Source organism: Desmodus rotundus, chromosome 10 (genome assembly GCF_022682495.2).
Source record: "Desmodus rotundus isolate HL8 chromosome 10, HLdesRot8A.1, whole genome shotgun sequence".
Lineage (NCBI taxonomy): Eukaryota > Metazoa > Chordata > Mammalia > Chiroptera > Phyllostomidae > Desmodus > Desmodus rotundus.
In genome coordinates, this window is record NC_071396.1 from 9379552 (window position 1) to 9398732 (window position 19181).

The window sequence follows — 19181 nt, forward strand, 5'->3', positions numbered from 1 at the left end:
TTGAAACCTGAGGGACTGGTGCACAGACCAAGCGCAGATAAGAAGCTTTTTATAATGGCAGGGCCATCAGAGCTGACGGCCCTGCGGTGGGGTCAGCTAGTGTCTGGGGTGGTAATGAAAGCGGTGGTAATGAAAGCATCCACACGTCATGAGCTGGTGACATTTCAGCCCGATTATTTCAGCACTGTGATCTCAGCCATGCGTTTGGCTGCCCAGCCTTCCCTTGATTTCCATCCATTTTCTGAGTCAGGTTCCCCAGCCTTCATGTTGATTTGGGAGCACTCCAAGAGCCTTCCCACGAACTTCCTGCTCAGAATGGCCAGGAGTAATTCCCATTATTCATGCATTGGTGTGTCATGGCTCGAGGTGCCATTCATTCTACCTGGACAACCTCACTGCGGCCCTTTCCTGTGAAATTGGCAAGCTTTGGGATTGGTCCCTGTCTTAGTACAAGACTCTTTTCACCAAAGGCCTGTCTCCTCTGGCTTTCTGGGTAGCGGCTGTCTACTGCGCTTCATCTTTCAGTATGAAAGAGCCTTTCCCTCTGAGAGCATGGCTTTTGTTTTTTTTAAGGAATGGTGTAGAAGACAATATGAGGAAATCATCCCTATGAAGCAAGCAAAACTGTCCTTGAAGTTAATTCCAGCTCTTCTGTGGGGATTGATTAGATGAACTCCGACCACCTCCAATCAAGGTGAGTTTCTTTTCCACCTGGCTAAAGGTATGCTAATTTGCTTTCCCTTTGATAATGTCAAGTCACTTTCTGAATATAGCAATAACTCCAATATGTTCTAACCTTCTTCCCGGATGACCCCTTAGGACACTAAACATTATTTCATTCCTTAGTCTGATACATTAAACTCTCCCTCCATAAAAACAAATCTGGGGACCTGAGCCATAGATACATAATTTTAGATGGACAGAGACTCACTCGGTAGTATAATTTAGCTTAGATCTCTTGACTTGAAAGGGCCTATTAAGAATATAGTAAACACAAAATGTTTTTAATGACAAGAAAATGACAGTTCATCATTTAAAGTTTCCCTTTGGCAAATATTTGTGGAGCAGGTCTAGGAATTACCCTAGTCACTGGAGATTTATATGTGAACAAAATAAAGTGTCTCACACTTATTTGGGGGGGTTACAGATGGTAAACATACGATAAAGGAATCTATTTCAAAGGCAAGTACTATCGAGAGACACGGCGCAGGGTGCGCCGGGAGTAAGCTTACCCATTCAGGGCCTGTGCAAAGGCCCGTGTGCCTACAGAGTGGGTAACGGGACACACTAGGTGTCATGGGGAACCAGCACATGGAGGACCTTAAGGTCATTGTAAGGATCCAGGCTTGGGGACGAAAGACATTTGAAGGTTTGCACCAAGGAATGACATTATCTGACTTACATCCTTTCACAAGGCCAAGTACGGTTTTTAAAAATGTAGGTAAAATTTACATGCAGCAAAATCACACATGTTCAGTGTTCTCTCAGTTGAGTCTGTCAAATGCATACCTTCTATGTAAATAGTTACATTTGTCCCATAATTTCATTGAAATAGAATCATATGGTGTTCCTCCCACGTGTCTGGCTTCTTCCAGACAGCACAGTGTTTGGGGAAGTCGTTCATGTTGTTGCACGAATCAGTTGCTTGTTCTTCTTATTGTTGATGAGCAGTATCCCATTATATGACTGTGCCACAGTTATTTGCCCATTGTCCTGTTGGTAGCTGTGCGGATGATTTTCTTCGTTTTGTTTCTTCGTTCATTTTCACCACTACTAGCAAAGCTGCTATGGACCTTCTTGCCATGTCGTTTTTTGGACATACGCTTTAATTTTTTTTTTTTTTTTGTAAATACTTCAAGTGTAGTTTGACGTGATAAATGTACTTTAACCTTATAAGAAGTTATCTAATAGTTTTTCAAAGGGACTGTGTGATTGTATGCTCCAATCAGCAATGTAAGAGAGCCTGATTGTTCTACACGCTCTGGAAAATTTGGTGGTGTCGGCTTTTTAACTTCTCCCTTATATTTTACTTCTATTCATGGTGTAAACTTCACCTTACAAAGCTATTCATTTACCTTTAAATGGCCAATTTCTTTTAAGGATGTTATTTCAAACATGGTGTTTTATAATAAACCACTTATTTATTATTTCTGGTGCTCTCTATTTCTTCATGTGTATACTAGTTTCTATTTGATATCATTTGTCTTCAGCCTTTGGGTTTTGTTACAATAGATTCTCTCAAGTTTTGCTTATGTGAGGATGCCATTGTTTTTCCTTCCTTTTGAAGGATATTTTCATTGGTTATAGAATTCTGTGTTGATAGTGGTTTTTTCCTGTTTATTTTAAAGGTGGCATCCCATCATTTTCTGGCTGCCGTGGTTTCTAATGGGAAATCAGCTGTCATTTGTATCATTGTTCCTCTCTATATAACATGTTTTCCCTTTGTCTGTTTCAGTGTTTTTCCCTTTGTCTTTGATTTCAAGCAGTTAGACTCCCATGTGCCGAGATGTGGTTTTCTTTGAACTTAGTTTTGGGGTTTGCTAAGCTTCTTAATCAGTAAGTTGATATTTTTTAACAAATATGAAAATTTTTCATTTGTTTTCACTCTGGTCTCCAAATACATGCATCTTAGATAGTTTTAAATGTCTCATAAGTACTTCAGACTCTTTATTTTTCTTTGTTACTTCTCTATTCTTGTGTTATTTCCAGTCTGCTATTTTCCTGCCATTTCTTGCATCCATTGAATTTTTATTTAAATTTTTATTCCAGTTTAATTATTTTTATTTGATTCTTCATTTTATAGTTACATTTATTTGTAGATATTCCCTATATTTTCACTCATTAAGGGCATATTTTCCTTTAATACTTTGAACATATTTTTCTTTATTTCCTCAACAACATTTATGATCATAGTTTTTAACGTCTTTGTTTGGATATCCAATATCTGAGCCATTACAGGGTGGGTATCTGTTCTTTGCTTTTTTGTTGTTGTTGTTGATTGCAGGTCACATTTTCCCTTTTTATTTACACATCTTTGCATTTCTGATTGGGTGCTCACCTTACTGAAGGCTATGTTGCAGAGTTTCTGAAGGGCGTTGAGTTTTGTTCTAGTAGGCAGTTCAGTGAAACCTGCTTACATTGAACTTGTAAAGGCTTGGATTATGCTTCATTATTGCAGGTCCATGGAGAGCCCAAAGTGTCTCCCAACTCCCCCTAATGTGGGACTGGGGTGGGAGAAGCAATTTTTAAACTCTGTCTCCCTCGAGGCTTTTTTCAGGGATTAGTTTAAAGCACTTTTAGGGCAGCTACAGGGTAGGGATTTTTTCTAGAGTGTCGTTTTTACTCCTACACCTGGCCTTTCCGACATCTCGGCCAGCTGCCTGGAGACTTAGGGAGGCATTAACAAAGTTTCTCTACTCTGGCCATGGCAGAACTACAGCATCCCCCAGGTACTGCTCATTCCTCTACTACTTTCGTTTTCCTCTCTCTGAAACCCATAGCAGGCACGCTCCTGACAGCCTCAAGCAGTCTCGCACTTCAGCCCAGCCTGCAACCAAGGACTCGCAGGTTCCCTTGCTTGGGCTTTTGGACATTTCCTTCCTCTCTAATTACTCATCCTACAGATTGTAGCAAGATCTAGAGCTTGGGGGCTGCTCAGGTGGGCAGGAAATAGAAGGAGTTCTAAGTACCTGAAGATGGCCAGGGAGCGCTATTGGGCTGGGCCCTGTCCCATTCCTTCTGGCAACTGGACAGTAGATGCATGAGTGTCTCCTAATTTAAGGTGACAGAGCTATCCTGAGTCAGCCCCTTGTGCCTCTAAGTTTTCACACATAATCTCTGTTGATACCCATCTCCCTGGCCCTCTGCGCAGGAGGCTATTTATTTCCAGACTAGAGCCCTTGGCGGTGCTGGCAGAAAAATGAAACGCACACTGAAAATCAGACATGCCTGGGCTGGGGACCCTCTGGAGGGTCTCCCCCGCACTCCTCTCAGGGTCCCATTAGGTAAGTTGCTGGAGGGAGGAGGCTGCTTCTTGTCTGTGCTTCCTCCTTTCTTCCCCCGAAGTACTCAGTGCCCACTCCTGAGAAACAGAATGCACCCAAGCAGTCCTAAGGGGTGGGGAGCTGCCAGCCCTTCCTGCCCTCTGCTCCCACATGCCCCCCACTACCCCAACACAGTGTAGCTGGGTTGCAGCCGCATTTGGAGCAACCTATGGGGAACTCCTCGGCGGGGCAGCTTTGATGATTTCTTCAGACACATGGAGCAGACTGACAAATTGACTTTCAAGTGAAAGGTCAGTGTCGAGACCAAGGGGTACAGCATCTGGATTCACAATTAAAACGCCTGCGGAGCACAGTGTGCAGCTCCGGCGTCTCCCGGTGTAGGAGGCGCTGTCAGAGGGACTCATTTGGCAGCTGTGTCGTCTGACTCCGGATTGGGATTGGAGAAAATAAAAATTCCTTGTGGTCGTCTGTGCATGGATATGTGCGCACCGCACCGCGATGGTGTGTGGGTGTTTCGAGAGCAATCCTGCTCCTTGGCAAAAGCAAGCACAGCTTTTTGCTAACTCAGGTCTGCCCTCAATTTGACCTCCACGGTCTGTCCAGGGTGAGCGGATCCTCAGGAGGGCTGGCTGGCTCATCCCTGCGCCCGCCTTATTAAGCTATGAATGAAAGAATGGGGAGGACGGCGTTGGAAACCAAGTATAGTCACTGATGTCCTCTCTGACCTTGGGCCCGTTGCCTTTCACAGTGCATAACGGCTGGGCCCAGACACCTGCAGAACATGGAACTGCCCCTCCAGTTTAAAAGAAAGCCAGGCCCCATCCATGCCTTTGCTCTACGTTCCTGGTAGTAGGAATAGTTCTGTTTCCAGAGTCCAAAGTGGTTCCATACCCGAAGACAGGGTGAAAGGAAACAGGATATTCCTGAAGTGCCTGCAGGCCCAGGACCTCAGAAAGTGCTATGTGTTGGGGCCCAGGGCGCCCAGCGCTTAGCTTTCTCAGGATGCTTTCTCTGCCTGGCACTTGCTTTTGAGAGCCTACTGACATAACGAAGCAGGTAGATGATAAACCCCTGTAATAACACCATTCATTACGGCCTGTTTACTTTCCTCCCCTTTGCAGCCGCCAGCCCTGCAGGAGGTCCCTAAAACCCTCTGTTGAGTGATGGGATGCAAACCTCCCTCCATAGCCAGGCTCTGCTGCTCTGCCTACCCCCAGCGAGCGGCCCAGCAGGCAGTTCCACTTTGGGGAGCACTTGGGAAGGGATATTTATAGCTCACCCGGTCCCCTTCCTCCTCCTCCCAGGAAGCAGTCAAGATAATGGAACTAAGCTAGCTGTAGAAAGTGTCAGAGAAGGTTTCTACATGAGAGAGAGAGAGACAGACAGACAGACAGAAGCTGAGCATGGAGTTTGGAGGGTCTTGATTTGAAAGGGCCTGTGTTTTCCATTTGAGGAAACTGAAGAGAGTTTGAGCCCCTGGCTGAACCCTGTCCGAGAGACAAAGCGCCCTTTGCTTAACGATGCAGGCTCTGGAGCTCTCCCGCCAGCAGGCCAGTCCTGCTTCTGTGACTTACCAGCTGTGTGATGTTGGGGGTATGATTTCACTTCTCTGTGTCTCAGTTTCCTTTTCTGCAAAATGAGGGTAATAATCAGACCTTCCTCATGGAGTCGTTCCAGAGATCAGGTTCGTTATGGCAGAAGAAGCACGAGGACAGCCTCTAGGGCGTAGTGAGCGCTGCACGAGTCTGGGCAAATACCATTGATTGTCCGTGGGTTAATCGTGGTCCGCATGTCCCCTGTTCACTGCCCCCTCCCTGCGCTGCCTCAGGAGGCGAACACGTTCTTGTTTCGGCCTTACCTCCCCTGACAGATGAGAAACTGTAGAAACAGTCTCCTTTTATTAGCCTTTGAGGTCCGCGTTACCTAGAATTTTCTATTTCTCCTATGCACCCTTCACACTCACGCTGAGATGAAAGAGTCATTGTATTTATAGACAGCAAAGACGTACTGGGCACCTGCTACACACCAGAAGCTAAGTGCTGGGAACAGAAGGGTGAACAGGACTCAGTTCTTGCTGGCGTGGAGTTTATAACGTCGTTTCATCTCTTTCGTTAGGGTCTAAGCTTTTGGTAGACAGAGTGTGTGTCTGATTTATCTTACATCCACAGAAGTATTTGGCACAAAATTTCAGTTAGTACTCAAATGCTTGTTGCTGGAAGAGTTGGAGCACATATTCAAGTAATGTCAGACACCGTGTAGACTGTTTCACATTCATTATCCCACTGATCCTGTAATAAGAGTTCTATGACTTCGGTATTTTACGGAGGCGGAAACCAATTTTAGGGACTTGCCTAAGTTCACTCAGGTAGTTAATGAGCACAAGGACTCAGCCCAGGCTGTCTTGAGTCTAAATTTATGCTTTTTGACTTTGGAAATGAAGTTGAAATAAATGAGCTTTATTAAATTATGATAAAGGGTGAGTAGATGGAATCTCAAAGTTAATAAACTACTGACAGTTATATACATCTTCACTACTCTCTAGCTTTTTTGTTTGACCCTTTTTGTACTCTCCCCCGTCCCCCCCAAAAATGAAAGCCTGCACTAGGACAAGGGCATTGCCTGCAAGGTAGTCCCGCTTCTCTGGCACCCATGTTTGGAGGTAAATTTATGCTCCCTTGCATCCTGCTGGGGAGGAAGCAGCAATCCAAATGCTGGGCGGTTGCCACAGCGCTGGGAAAGAAACATCGGTCATTCCACTTGCCACCCTGCTTGAAACATGGGGGCCTATTTTTAGACCGAGGCAGAGCAAGGAAATTATTAAACAGTAGCTTGCTCAGTGACTAAGTTATAGGTCTCCATTCTGTGAAGACAACTGGATCTTAAAATATTTATTTTACGTGTTTGACTATCAATGGATTTATTTTGGCCCCAGCCGATAGGGTTTCGAGTATACAGAACTTGTCTTAATGTCTTCAGTTTACTGAGAAATTTTTATTTCTGACTCTAAGTCAGTTGGTGTTCTTTGTAAGACAGTTGGTGTTCAGGACACATGTAAGAATTATTTAAAATATAAAAAACGGAAAGTATGGCCTCTGTGTCTCTACCTCCGGGTCGCAGCAAAGGGGTGTGGCTCAGTGAGCCATTAGGGAGTCTTTGTTGTAGGAGTGACTGTTGGCAAATTACTAACATTAGTTTTTATTCCTGGTTTGTGGAATTCACCTTATTACCTTAGATTCACTCACTTCCATATATAAAAGTAAAAATAATAATAAAATATCCTTGCCATAACAAAGAAGCAAAGGGTACTCATAATTGACAACAGGTTTATCAGTAGAAGAATTTTAATTAATTCTGTCAATAAGTATTTATTCAGCACCTATCTGGCTTATAATTGAATTGAAATAGAGACATTGCCTCTACCTATAGGAAGGCCACGCATTAATTCTCAATTGTGAATACTCTGTGTTAAAATTCATATATATGTGTATGCCAGTCTGCATAGGTGGTATTTTGAGCTGACCATATCAAGAATATGATGGAGAAGTTCAGTTTCTGGACATATTTTAGATTAAGTTACATTAAAATCCTCTTCTAGAAACACTTAGAAATATAGATTAAAATATAATAAACATTGTATTCAACGTATAGTCAAGTTTGCAAGAAGGAAAGAAAATTTTCCGGGAAGAAAATGGTAACAATGAACAAAGGGATGGCAAACACATGAGCCTTTGCCCAGCTGCCTTGGCTGCGGGGAGGAGTTCGAGCTCTAAGACCGGAGGGCCTGGGTTTCAAAGCTCATGAAGGAATAGACACATAGCAACAGAAACAACAGCCCCCAAATGTCTCCCTCGAAAAACATAGAGACTTGTGCGCATGTGGGGTTGTGGTTCGATGTTTCGATCACCCTTGTAGTTCGGGGACTGCAGATGATGACATCAATGGAAAACAGGCCCTGGGCTGATGACGTATCCAGAGTGACTGGCAGATGGTGAAATGCCCCTTTGGGGGGACATGCCCTCAATCTAGGCTACGGAAGAGTCCACAGTAATTCCTTGAAGATCAGCTCATAATCCCGAATTACAAAGGACAAGTCCACCAGAAGCAAAAGTCCCATCAAAAACAATAAAGGGATTTAGTCTACCAAAATACTCAAATAACAAAACTATCTTTTAGAGATAATGAAATAAGTATGTCTTAGCTGATGGAAGACATTAAAAAGCCAGGATTAAAAATATGAACATATAAAGCATTATCAAAATGGACAGACTCTGAAGAGAACCAAATAGAACCTCTAGAAATTAGAACAACAGTCGTTTAAAGAATGCCCAGGAGCAAGATGAAAGAGCAGATTAGTTACAAGTGATGAGAGAATGAGCATGCTGAAAGACAGATGTGAAGAAATTACCCAGAGGCAGCACAGTGAGATTCAAAAACGGAAATGGGAAAAGAAAACCAATGTGGATAAATACAGAGGAAGCGACTTGGAGGGTGAGATGAAAAATTTCAACATCACGTAAGAGAGGCAATGCTTTTAAGGCGAGATTGTCCCATAGTTAGCAAAAGACATACATATTCCTAACAAGATATATAAAAGTAAATCTCACTTAAATATGTCATGGTTCAACTTCAGAAAAGATCTAAAAGTGAGCTGCAAAAAAAGAGAGAGTTTATCAAAAGTGGGACAATTATACTAACAGATAACTTTTCACCAGCATCAATAGATGCCACAGAGAGATAGGATCACATCTTCCAAAAATCAGGGTAAAAGCCTATGAATTTAGAATTGTACATCCTTCTAATTTTTATTCAGTTGCAGTGAGAGTAAAATAAAGGCATTTTAGATGTTGGTGTTGGTGGCACACGAAGAATGTGTGTGTAGAAGAGATTATTTTCATAATGTTAGAGATGACAGTGGGATTAGAGATTTTATAAATGGAATCATATCCCAGATTGCCGTGGATCCCAGACAACATGTCTCTAGTAAAATCTGTACCCAGATCGCTGATAAATAAGAGCATCATGCCGTGTTTTATTAGTAGCTGAAACTTAGTGCTAAACTCCACAGCAGAATTCTAATCAGAAAATTAGACCATGGGGGGAGTCTCTTTTTTTATTTTGTGCTAGATAGTCCAAAATAATCTCTAACCAAAGAAGTTTAACCTGTTCAATTTATCTTACGTTCCTTTTAATGCCCACCCCTGAATCTCTTATCTTGAGTGTGTGTGCATACACGTGCAAAAGGCGAGCTATAATAAACACAAGCAGATCCATATAGACAGACGTGGAGACGGCATTCCTGTGCCATTGCCTGGTTCGGAGCCCACCTCAGTTACTCATACAATATAAGAGAGTGGAGCGCCCCCTCCATTATGTTCTGCAAAACTGCCCTGAGGAGGAAGGATCTTGTGGAGTCGTGAGATCGATGGCTGGATGACTTTTTTTTTTTTTTTTTTTTTTGATTTGAGAAGTTTTCCTAGGCTTTAAACTACAACATGGATTTTACCAACTGTGCCTATCACCATGTCTAACACAGAGAAAGTGCTCAGTAAACACTTGTTGAGTTAACGAGTGAAAGAAAATGAATGGAAGAGAGAAGCAGTTGAGAGTTAGATCATTACAGTTACTTGGGGGAAACTTCTTACATCTTGGGAGGGCTTTGTAAAGAATCTCCATGTTTCCTACTCTGGGGCAGACAGCTTACTGCTGAGGGTTTTTTTTTTTTTTTTTCTTTTTTTTTTTGCTAAGCTGTATTTTTCCACAGCTGGGCTTTGAGTGAGACATCTAAAAATGTGTACTGTTGCTCAGAGACACAGGCTGAGTAAATATAAGGGGCTGTTGCTATGCGATGGTGGAGTATGCAGAGGCCACAGAAGCTGCAGAGGCAAATAGATTATTGAAAGGCTTCAGGCCTCACCACGGAGGCCTTGAACTCTGTGTGAGCGTTGTAGCCAAAGTAGTTTCCAAAGGGTGGGGTTCAGTGACTCTTTCACCTCGGTATTAAAGAGCATCAACTCCTACAGTTTACAGCTGCCGCCGCCACTGGGTACACTTCAAGGAAGAGTGACTCATTTTAGAATTCCTGCTGGCGGAGACTCATGTTAATGGAAGCCGTAGTTGGATGGAATTTAGCTGATTTTTAAATATCACCAAGCCCTTTGATAGGCATAAAAGGCAACTATCAGAAGGACCAATGTTAATAAGCCAGCTAAATTTCCATTATCCACACTAATGTTGTACATTTCCCCAAAGTACTGTATGCTTGACATTGGAAGACATGGCGTGATGTTGTCTTTGTTCTGCGGCAACAAATTTATCTACCCGATCATGTTAGGCTGAACTCTGTTATTGAAATAATTTTTGCATTGTCTCAATATGCGAAGGAAAGGCAAGGAGGCCCCGCAGACATGTATTGGCAATGATAAAATCAACAGAGAATAATCATTTGTACATAGCTTTAAAATTTTTGAAGTACTTTAAAATGTATCTCATTTCATTATTGTAAGTCACACTGAGCAGGCATGAAATGTCTAATCATGTAGCTGGAGAGGTTTTACTTTACCTAATCCCTATTAGCCTCCTAGCAACTCCTAAATAAGTAGCTTTTCTAAGAGAAGACAACATGTTTGCTGTGCAGTCACAACTTCAGGACAAAAGCCCCTAGCCTTTGCCTTCCAACTAGAGGAACCCTGTATCCACGTGCTAACTAATAGCATTCAAGGTCCCAATTCTTCACCTCCTCCCACCCACACCCATTGTCACGTGACTTTGCAGCGCCCCTCATCAGGAGGTAAGGTCCCTGTTCCCACTCCTTGATCCAGAGTGTGTCCACATGACTTGCTTCGGTAGTTCTGAGGCAAGCAGGACTTGAACCATGCCTGCAGGTTGCTGATCATGCTTTTGCTTGTTTGGTGTCCTAAGAAAACATCTAGACTAACCTGCTGTAGGGGGAGGCACAAAGACCAGAGCCAGGTCCCCTGGCCCTAGGAAGGAATGTCAAGATGTCAGGAATGCGAAAAGGAAGGAGGAAGGAAGAGAGGAAAGGCGGGAGGGAGGGAGGAAGCAGGGGAGGAAGAACGAAAAGCTTCTGTTACTGAGAACTAAGCACTTTAGGAGAAAATATCCTTCCCAACATCTTTTGTCTGTATAGGCATGTTTGTATGTAAAATGTAAATCAGAAGTTCTGGTTTGTTTATTTGGAAGTATGACATAAGTATCTTTCCTAACCGTGAAGTATAGATCAACTCATATTTTTAATAGCTGCAAAATAGTCTAATGTAATCGTGACCATAATTTATTCAGCCAGTTCCTTATTGTGCTAAGTTGCGAAATGGCCACAATTTCCTACTTCTCCCTATATCCCTGCTCCTTTGCAATAGGATTTCGCTGCTCCTGCCCTGCAGAAGTGGAGTTTATCTCTCCACCCTTTAATCTGGGCTGGCCTGTGACTTTCTCTGGCTGAGAGGATGGTATAGAAATAATATTGTGCAAGGTCTGGTGCAAGGCCTCAAGAGACGTGAATGCTTCTGTTTGTTTTCTGGGAACCCTGCCGCACTGCCATGTGAACCAGCCCAGAGGACAGCCAACGGCAGACACACGAGTGAGGTCAGCTGACGCCAGAAGAGCCGCCTCGCTGAGCCCTGCCCAAACTGCCAACCCATAACTCATTAGCTTAATAATACCGTTGTTTGGGGTGTTTTTATAGCAAATTGAAAATTGATGTGTACCTATTGATGAACTTTTCGATTATTTCTAATTTTTCTTCATTATACACAGAGCTTTGATGAACATTTATGTAGATCTTCACATATCTGTCCAAATATTTCCTTAGTATAATTGCCTAGGGGTGAGACCAGACCAGTGGATCAGGGAGAATGTTCATCCTCAGTTAGAACCTATGTAGCTAAATTGCTCCCCGGACAGCAGAATTAATTTATATTTTAGTTAATCAGGGGTACCCATCCTGGTTGGGTTGGAGGCAGGGACTATTTTAGCTAGGGTGGTCAGGGAAGGCTTTTCTGCAGAGGGGACACTTGAGCCAGAGACCTGAGGAATAAGGCAATGATCCACAAGGGACAAAAAAAGTGGTCCAGGCAAGAAAAAGAGCAAATACAAAGAGACTAAGACTGGAGGCTACGTGAGGTGTTGGCTCTTGGGGCTGCAGCTGAGAAAACAGGCCCACAGGTTAGGTGGCCGATAGGTGGGGGCCAGGTCATGTAGAGCCCAGGAGGCTGCGACCAAGTTTGACGGTGCCTCTGGAAGGTTCTGAGCGGGGGAGTGGTGCTGTGACCGTTCACTTTGGCGGCGGCAGCATCTTCCTCGTTAATACGTATTTCATGTTTGCAGATGTTGTTGTAAGCATGTTCTTTGTGTTAATGCACTTAGTCCTTTGGGGCAAGAATTGGATAAGTATTGCTATGATCGCAGCTTTACAGATGACATAACTGAAGCCCAGCAGGACTAGGTGAGTTGCTCAAGTTCACACAGTGTGTTGGAGGCAGAGCTAGAATTCAAACCCAAGCAGTCAGGCTCCAGCTCCTAGAATTCTGTGATACATGATTTTAAATGATGCCTCTTGTAAGAAGCATCGGCTGTAGAGAGCAGGCGGGGAAGCCGGCCCTTCGGAGTCTATATTAGAGGAGCCTCAAGGGCAGAAGGGCTGGACCTGTTGGCAGCTGTGGAAGGGCCGTGAGAAGTGGCACTCAAGAGGATTTGCTGGAGATTCTTAAAGATCCTTTAGTTATTTTAAAGAATCCTAGATGATCTGATTGCAAAAGACAGGGATGTCTCTCTGGTGTTTCATGTACATTTATTTAATACTGCAGTTTAATCTTTTTCTTTAATTATACTGGCTATTAGTATTTCTTCTATTATTTGCTTGTACATAGTCTTCTTTGAGGGTACATATTCTTCATGCACTTTTTTATTGGGGGTTGTCCTTTATTGATTTCTGAGAATTCTCTGTATATTAAATACATGGATTTATTTATATACATATAAACGCTAATTTATATGTATATTATAAATTATATACACATTTATAATTATATGCATGTTATATACACATTATATACATGTTATATACATAATATACATAAATTATATACATATAGTTGCTAATATAAATAATAGAACTATAATATTATGTATTTTCTACTTTGTTGTCTCTAATATTTCAACTTCATTGATTTTTTTCTGTACCATGATATTTGATACTATTTTTGTGCAGAAGAAGTACGGTATATTTTATGGTTTCTGAATTTTCTGTTACGCCTGAAATACTTCTCGCCATCACAAAATTATAAAAGTTTCGCCCATATTTTCCTGGTGCTTATATGTTTGTTCTCATTTTTAACTTTAATACTTGATTCATTAAAATTTTATATTAGAATCAGAAGCGAGTTGGGATGCAGCTGAGTTTATTTAATAAATTACTGACAGATTTTTCCGACATTATTTGAAGTACACACAATATGTTCTGCACTAATTTGAAATCCCACCTTTGATATACAGTAAAACTACAGGTATTTTTGGTACTATTTTTATACTCAGTTCCATTCCCACCATAAATGAGACTGTTTTAGTGATAGTCATTTTATAGTTAGTTTTCATCTCTGTTAGGGTAAGTACTCCCTCCCCCAATTATTCTTCCTTTTCAGAATTTTCCTAATTATTTCTGCTTGTTCATTCCTTCAGCTAAGTTTTAGAATCATTTTTTTTCAAGTTTAAAGGATTTTGTTGAGATTTTGACTGGGATTGCAGAAGTTTATAAATTTTTTGTAGATCAATTTAGGGAGAATTGACATCTTTAAAAATTGAAGTTGTAACTGAAAGTTACGGTTATCTACTACTAATACATTATTGATTATTATTATAACTACTAATATGTTGCATTTGGGGGAAATTCCTTACTAACATCTTCTCTCCTCTTCACCCCTCTCTGCTCCACCCCCCACACGCGAGGAAATTGCAGAGCACTTTAAAAGGGGATTTTCACTATTTACTCTTGAACTTGAGCTTCCTTCTTTTATTTGCCCTGCCTTACCTGCTCCCAGAGCTGGGGAGCTATTATTAATTAGCTCTAAATCTTAATTCCCAGAAGGGGACTGTGGGTGAAACACCAGATTGGCCTCGACGCCTGGAACTTTCCAAGCCTCGGTGTGACTCGTCTGTGAGCCAGCCACTGGACTTTCTTTTTTCCCCTCCCTGATCTGAAACTCGCTTCGTGTTAGCACACATTTGTTTTACAACGCCATGTTCAAGTTTATGGCTTTCTTGCTTGAGCCGCTTGTTCCAATTGCATCTACCATTTCATCAAACACGGTAAAGAAACCACGAGGAGGAGTAGATGCTCCTTGTGAGCTGCTGAAGCAGACACCGCCGGAGTGCTGCAAACTGGTTTTCCTTTTTAGCCCTTTGGAGTCGTAATATGTTTCTGAGGCCAAATTCTTCGGGGAAACATTAGGACTATTTAAGGTCTCCAGATTTTATGCCTCGGTACAAAAGGCCTACGGGTGAGGATTTTAAATGGATGAAGTGGAGAAATTTGCACTTCCTTAAGCAAACATATAGCATTTCCTTCCATGTGTCAGAAATGAAAACAAAAAATACAAACTAATTTGTCATGAAATTTTCCCTTTTAGAATTCCCTCTTTGGTGCTTTTTCAACCTAACAAGTCATATTTTCTCTTCTTCCGTGTCAGGTTTATAGCTTTGCTGGTCACAGTTTCAATAACCATGATGGACGATCTTCTGTTCTATATATCATGTACAAGTATTCCGCTTAAAAGTATCTTTGTGTTCACAGCTTGCTCTCTGTCACCTCCCCGACTCCTCCTCCCACCGCATACGCACATGGCGTTATATTATACGCGCGGAGAGCTTTGGGGAAAGCTCATATTTAGGAACATTAAGTGAGCAGAGGATGGCTGCTTATTTGGGCTGAGCCTGACCTCACTGTGAAATGAGGCACATTGTCATATTTACGACTCAGGGTAAGTCAATAATATATTGGCGTTCACATGTGGGAACACGTTTACTCCCCGACATGTGCAGTAAGCTTGGCCTCTACTTTGTTTCTCTCACAAGTGGTGGTTTTCACCTAAGTATGTTTTTTTCTTTTCTTTTATTCTTCCTTCTTTCTTTACTCTTGCTTCCTTCCTCCCTCCCTTCTTTTTCCTTCCTCTTTTCATGCTTTCTCCCCCTCCTTTTTCCCCCCTTTTTGAGCCTCCAATAAACTTGGCGGTTTTATCGAAATGGAGGATAGCATAAAAAAGTCTTCTCTTCAGTTACTAAAAAATCATTATTCTCCTCACCGTCTTATTTCACCCTCTGTTTGCTCGATCCAAGCTCTCTCTCTCTCTCTCTCTCTCTCTCTCTCTCTCTCACACACACACACACACACACACACACACACACACACAGAAAGAAAAAGTGACGTGGCTGGGTAAATGCTCTTCAGGACTCTTGCCTGGAAATCTGATCCTACTGGGTCCCTTGGAATCTGAGACACTATCTTTTGTTTTTCTTGCTGCACTGCACGTCTGTAAATTACAGCAGGAGAAGGGAAGGTGATGTGGTTTCTGATTTACGGTAGAAAATATTGAGGAGGAAAAAAAAATATCAGAGTGGTCATTGATAATCAAAAGCCATAGAAAAACCTCACTGTGAAAGTCTTTACTATTTCTGAGTTTGGTCAGCTGTACCTTCCTATCCCCCCAAATGCAAGGCCCCTGTTATTCCGAAGTCTATTTTTGTAACAACTCCATTTTGCAAGTAGGATTTCGGTTGGGAGGGCATGTTAGAAAGGCTCCATTCCTTTCCCTTTCCCCAGTGTATCCTGAAAATCAGGTTCCTCTCCCTCGTTTTTCTGGTCTGTGCAGATTCGTGGGAGTGATGGGCAATGCCCGTCCCGTCTTCCTCTTCCTCCTTTCGTTTGGGTTGCAGTTTAGACTCCACAGGCTGCCTTGTGGCTCCCCACCCCTGTCTCCCAGCAACCATGACGTGCAGATGGTCAGTGGACTCGGATCGAGAGAAAGAGTCCTGCTCTGGGAAAGGCCTCAGAGATGCTGGGCTGGTCCTCGCCAGCCGCTGTCATTCTTGATTGTCCTCACCAAGCCGATAGCCGTTGGAAGGCGCTGGAACAGCCAGCCATCCAGACTCGGAGCAGATGCAGTGTTAGAGCTAAACGTCACTGGTGCAGTCAGCCACCACATGAAACCCGCAGTTCCTTAGAAGAGAACAGCATGTCTCTGTTCTCTTCTAAGTAACTGGTCGGGACGAATGTGCCACTTTTTACCCCTTTGATCGGGAGGATGGATTTATTGAAGCACAGAATTGGGCACTGGGAGACTGGTTGGAAAAATCACTTGCGTTGTTGCCTTTCTGGTGCCTTGATGATGCCATTTACTTCTCCCAGACTCGGTTTCCCACTCTGTGACTTAGAGGAGTTGGTTCTGTCCGAGGTCCCTTTCTGTAGTAACACGTGATGATGCTCCGTTTGTTTTCATTGCTGTCATTGTCTGTTAAGAAGGGAATTGGGTAGGGTTTTCTTACTGCTGTGCCTTCAGTGTTTCCTCTGACTGGGGCGAAGCGCAGGACTGTTTTCTCTCCGTCTACACGGGGAGCATAACACTCAGGAGCGACCTGCTTCCCCCGAATGTTGACAAGACCAGGGACTGGGGGCGGAGGCTGTCTCCACACAGCATAAAGCAAAGCCGGATTTGGCAGCTCGCCAGCTCATTTGATTCCAGTTAAACAGGGGCGTTTTTTTTCTATTTTATTTTTGGCTTGATGCTAGTCATAGAGGTTTTAGGAAAGTGGATATTGGTGCAGTTACTGCTCCTTCTACAGACAACTTGTACCGTAGTTGAAGAAGCAGGCGTTATTCTCAAGAATTCCAGTTGTGTGACTAATTTCTCCTCTAAAAAATGTTGCATGTGGGTAAAGCTGTCAGAGCATGAAGTATATATTTATGAGGGCTTCTGTTAACTTGCTGGAAATGAGTAATCAGGCTGCGAAAGTTGGGCTCAAGCTTAGTTCAGGGGCTTAATTACTCTGATGCTCCCACATTACAATTCACACTCCCTGGCTGCAGCATCTGGATCTCTACTTTGGTCAGTCAGCAGAAGGGAGAGCCAGCCAGAACTCTCAACTCCAGCCACTTCTCCAAACAGACACATTTTTGAAAGAACGAATCTGGAAGCTGAGGGTCAGAAAATGTATTCACTTCAAATTACTCATGTGAGCTGCCCTTTGGAAAGCATGCTTCCCCAGGGGTACCCACACTCTAGCTTGATAACCACTGTCTTACGCTCCCCTGCGCCCTCGCCACTTCGTTTAATACACACGGGTATTTACGGTGACACAGTTGGAAATTCCTTACTTTCATTCCTCCCTATTGCTTATGAACTGGTTAGTTCCGCGGGTTACTGATCGCATAGCTCTGTGTGCCAGACACCTGATTCATTCATTATTTTCATTCATTAATACAGGATAAGCACCTACCATTTGCCAGTCGCCGAGGCTGAGCTGAAGATAAAAACCACAGAAAATAGGGAGCTGATGTTTTGTAGGAATAAGAAGGCCCATACACAGATAACTACAGTACCAGTGCGACAGTACGAGGTTATGAATGTGGGGAGGTCAGAGGAGAGAACAGCTCACTGTGGCCGAAAGAATCGGGTCCGAGAACGCAGACAGAAGGAAAGTCACCGCGGCTTCCGGACACGTAACTCCAAAGACCCGTTGGCATAATCTCGCTGTTGGAAAAACAGCACTTTTTAAAAAGTTTGTAATTCACATGCTCATGCTTACATTCTTGAGTGCAAGGATTTGAAAGCTGTAAAATGAATTAACCTGTTTCCTACCTATGGGGTGGATGGAATCGTCCTTAATTTCATTTTCTGTTAAGAATAGGCATATAGCATTATAATCTGTCAGTTTTATATTTATTGGGGGAATGTGTGCAGATCAATCTCTCCTCACTGACTTGAGAACACATTTACTTTTATTTCATGAACTCTACTTCAACCAAAAAAAGATCTCTGACGCTGACTCAGCGCACCAAGCTACATTTTATACCTGCCAGGGTGCACATAGATTTTTACAAGGTGAACAGTGGTTGTATTTAAGACCTGAGGCAGTGCTCGTGGCGTTTTCTGGCAGTGTCCTTTGCAAACCGAGTCCATCAATGTTATTAGTATTCAACGGTTCTAATGGGAGTTGACAGATAGTTGAATGAGATAGCTTTTTCTCTGTACTTGGCAAAGACAGAGGGAAGAAAAAGCCCCTATTACACAACGAGAAATACATTAATGCTCAATCCCATTCATCTCAATTTTGCGCAAATATAATTTAAGACCTTTTACTACTGTTGGTGAAATTACAGTGTGCTGCAGGGAAGTTGGGAAAATTTTATGGGCCTAATAAAATTGTCATTGTAATACCATTATAGGGTGCTGGGACAATACAGATATCTGTAATGCTCCAACTGCCGTGCCACACTCCGAAGGAGAGAGTCAGTTTGATGGGAGACAAACGCTGAACAGAGCTGCAACCCGGGTTTGGTTGATAATGAAAAACTCCCTCTTAGTGTTCGTCTTCAAATGAAACTGAATGGGTGATTAGACCTTTTTAACTGGTTGGTTTTATAATGGAGCTGATAAACCTTATCAAGCACAGTCTATAAAATAGGTTGTTGTTGAAATAATCATGGATTATCTTCAAAAGAATTTCAAAAGAATTTCCAGTTGTGTATCTCGCTTTCAGCAGACAGCCCCCAATCTCTTGAAGGTCTTTAGTCAGGCTAAAAGCTTTGAAAGGTATCTGATAAGAAATTCAGCCACTTTGAAGCACAATAAAGAGCCCTCCTTGCTATCCACACCTCAGGGGGAGTCACTTGAAAGAGAACACTGCAAAGCCACGCACATGGAAATCTCGAGGAATCAAAACAGAGCTTGCAGGATGCGCCCCAAACAGAGGTGTGGCTTTTTCCATGTGGCTTCATCCTTTGCCTCCCCTGGATTCGTGGCTGAGACCCACTAACAGGCCCCAATGGACCAAACATGCAGTTTCTCCAAGGCAGACAGTAAGAGATAGAAAACATGGTCTCTTCCTTCCTTGGATCCAGCTGTGGCCCACGGAAATTCCATAGCTGTCTCACTCCAGCTGGGATTGAGG

The 19181-nt window shown here is 42.8% G+C and overlaps 1 long non-coding RNA gene across 1 annotated transcript in view; it reads left to right on the plus strand.

Annotated features, from left to right (window-relative positions):
* The first annotated feature begins 579 nt into the window (after window positions 1-579).
* The window catches only part of LOC123478260 (uncharacterized), a 54940-nt gene continuing 36338 nt past the window's right edge, over window positions 580-19181 (plus strand). The window contains exon 1 of the long non-coding RNA XR_006653425.2: window positions 580-694. This is a non-coding gene — a long non-coding RNA (uncharacterized lncRNA). The remainder of the gene's footprint in view (window positions 695-19181) is intronic.